The sequence below is a fragment of the Megalopta genalis genome, chromosome 1 (assembly GCF_051020955.1).
Source record: "Megalopta genalis isolate 19385.01 chromosome 1, iyMegGena1_principal, whole genome shotgun sequence".
Lineage (NCBI taxonomy): Eukaryota > Metazoa > Arthropoda > Insecta > Hymenoptera > Halictidae > Megalopta > Megalopta genalis.
Window position 1 is genome coordinate 31,717,529 of NC_135013.1, and position 3,195 is coordinate 31,720,723.

At 32.3% G+C, this 3,195-nt stretch overlaps 1 non-coding gene across 1 annotated transcript; it reads right to left on the minus strand.

Moving 5' to 3' along the window:
* Nucleotides 1-455: 455 nt before the first annotated feature.
* Nucleotides 456-538, minus strand: TRNAL-CAG (transfer RNA leucine (anticodon CAG)). Its single transcript has one exon. It is a non-coding gene; the product is annotated as a tRNA-Leu (tRNA).
* Between the last annotated feature and the right edge of the window lie 2,657 nt (nt 539-3,195).

The following is a 3,195-nucleotide window of genomic DNA, read 5'->3' on the forward strand; positions in this document are numbered from 1 at the left end:
AATAACTTTATTATGCATACACATAACATCGTAACTATATCTATTAATAAGTAATATATCATATTATTGAAATGTTATAAATATATAATAATAATAATAATAATAATAATAATAATAATATGAAATATAATATGAAATATAATATATAATAAATCTAATAATAATATTCATAATAATAATATGAAATATTATTTATTAATAGATATAGTTACAGCATTATGTATATGTATAATAAAGTTATTTTATTCAAGTTATTCATTACATTAGTTATTTATAACATACTTTATTTTTTTAATATTTTCGTTTGTCTGGTCTCTCACCTATGATACAAAAAATAAGTTTAAAATATACATGGACGATACACCATGCAAATTTTGCAATACAAATGTACTCGGATCGTTGCGGGAGGACGTTATTAGTACTTCGATGATTTTAAAACGAAAAAAAAAATTATTTGTCAGAAGTGGGATTCGAACCCACGCCCACAGAGTGGACTGCGACCTGAACGCAGCGCCTTAGACCGCTCGGCCATCCTGACATGAGAGAACATGTTCCAAAATTGTCACAAGTATCATCGCCCGATCTATTTTTAAACTTTCCACCGAAACCTCGAATAAGCCAAATTCAAAATCAATTTGTCCAACAGAAGATTTGTACACTCCATGATAAGAATCCAACTCGTCCAACATCGAGCCTATAAATGAAAAAGCAGATCACTCCGAGTTATCGCGTCTCCGATAAGCTCGCGTCATCCGATAAATAATTAGCAATTATGTAACGTTAAGAAATTGCAATAATCGAGAAAGTATTTTCTTTTATTCGTATAGTAATTTTATTTTATTTATATTTGTTATTTATATAATTAATAGGTATTGCAGTGTTTGCGTACTTATTTTCCATTGTAAATCACAGATTTCGTCCGTCATGTTCCTTGCAATAATAAATCCTTAACACTAGATCTCACTAATTTTTTCATTTACGATTATTCATATCGTAAAGATACATTTACGAGTTATTTATTCAATTTGCATATTATTTACGGCAAATGTTACAATAACACCTGTTAAAAATCAAAATAAATGTCTTATTGTTACTTTTTTATAAACTGATATGAAACAGCTGTTTCTCGTGCTTCGTAAATCTAGTGTTAAAAATATAATACAAACAGAAAAATAAGACAGTAATATTTAGATTTCTTTTCTCCTTCTGTACTCATAGCTAATATTACACCTTTGTATTTGCACCCGAACCTCAGGACAATTATATTTATGTTTTGAATCTTGAATATTTTTTGAATATTTCGAGAAAATAGTAGTCGGTCCGACAGCGCCGTGGAACAATGACCGCTGGAACCGCGTCGATCGCGCGTTCCTCGGACGGTAAGAGTTGGAAAAGAGGGGGCAAAAACAACGATCTTCCTTATCGATCGATGCTAACCGATGGACTCGAAGGTTCGCGTCCGACACGATTCTTCCACCCCGCGAGGTGAAACTCGATAGTGTGAAAACAAAGACAGACATTCGGAAATCGTAATAGAAATCGTTCTTCCGCCGTTAGCAGCTTTCTCTTCCGCATGCGAACGAGCATAATTCGCGACCGGTCTTTCCCGACGCAACGCGCGCGTTCCCTCGGATCGTTAATCTCTCGGTTTCATGGCCGAAGGATTAAAGATCGACGGCCTGCGCTGCGAAAAATCCCGTCGACCGGAAAACGCCGTTCGCGATATCATTTATTCTAAGCTATTGGACGATTCTCCGCGGCGAAACGGAGTCGCCGAGAAGCATCCATCTTGGTTAAATATATATATAATAATAATAATATATATAATATAATAATATATAATTGTTATAATAATAATAATAATAATATAATAATATAATAATATATAATTGTTATAATAATAATAATAATATAATAATATATATAACAATATAATATATTATTATATATAATAATAATAATAATAATAATAATAATAATAATAAAATATATATTTATTATTATTATTGATATATATATATTTATTTATTTATTATTTACATATTTATTTCATTACATATTTTTATATTTTTATAATCCATCTTGGTTATATTTTTATTATTATTATTTATATATATATATTTATTATTATTGTTTATAATTATTTATTTATTTATTATTTATATATTTATCTTTTCACATATATTTATATTTTTGTATTCGCGGCGATTTTATTCCATGCTTGATACTCGAGCCCCACCGATTCCCGGGTCGCGCACGACCCAAGAGAAACAGCCGCGCGACATCACACGCGAATCGTCGTAATCGCGTCAATTCCGTCGAAAAATAGCCTCCCGTTCCGCGGAAATGGTTTATATGGTATCGATCGAAGTGGCGTCCTCCGCTTGTTTTTTATTTCGCCGGTTGGTCCGCCGACGCCAAACTTGATCGCCGCGTAACAAATGTTTCGCAACCGATGCAGGTTCGATGCTCCGCCGTTTCACCGAGTCCGGCTTCGCTCTTTCGCTGCCCGGAAGCGCGTGATCCTTTCGAACGGTTCCGAGACCGAGAGGGCTGAGAGGGGTCCAAGATCGCGACTATGCTTCGCAGCTATTTCGGTGCTATTTCTACCGTTTGCTTTTTTAATCGCAACCTTGGACTTTGTCGGGGAGATTATGCAATCATCGTCGGGGAGCGCGTAATGTGCCATATTTCATCTTTGTAGGCCAGTGGAGCCGGTTACCGTGGGGCGACCAATTGCTGTGCCTTCGGTTCGTTTCTTGGCACAATTAATTGTATAATTCATCGAGCAAGGTATATTAAATTTGTTGATTATTTTAGTACGTTTTCTTTTTAGTTTACTTTAAAAAGAAAAATGTAATGTGCCTTTTTAATGTGATCTAATTTATTTGTCGTGAAGAAGGGGTGGAGTCTTTGTTACAGAAAGTAAGAATAAGGATAATAAGAATAATTAGAATAAAAATAGTAAGAATAAATATAAGAAGGTTAATAAAAATAATTAGAATAAAAATAGGAACAATGATAAAAATAGTAAGAATAAATATAAGAAGAAGGATAAGAATAATTAGAATAAAAATAGGAACAATAATAAAAATAGTAAGAATAAATATAAGAAGAAGGATAAGAATAATTAGAATAAAAATAGGAACAATAATAAAAATAGTAAGAATACATATAAAAAGAAGAAGAAGAAGA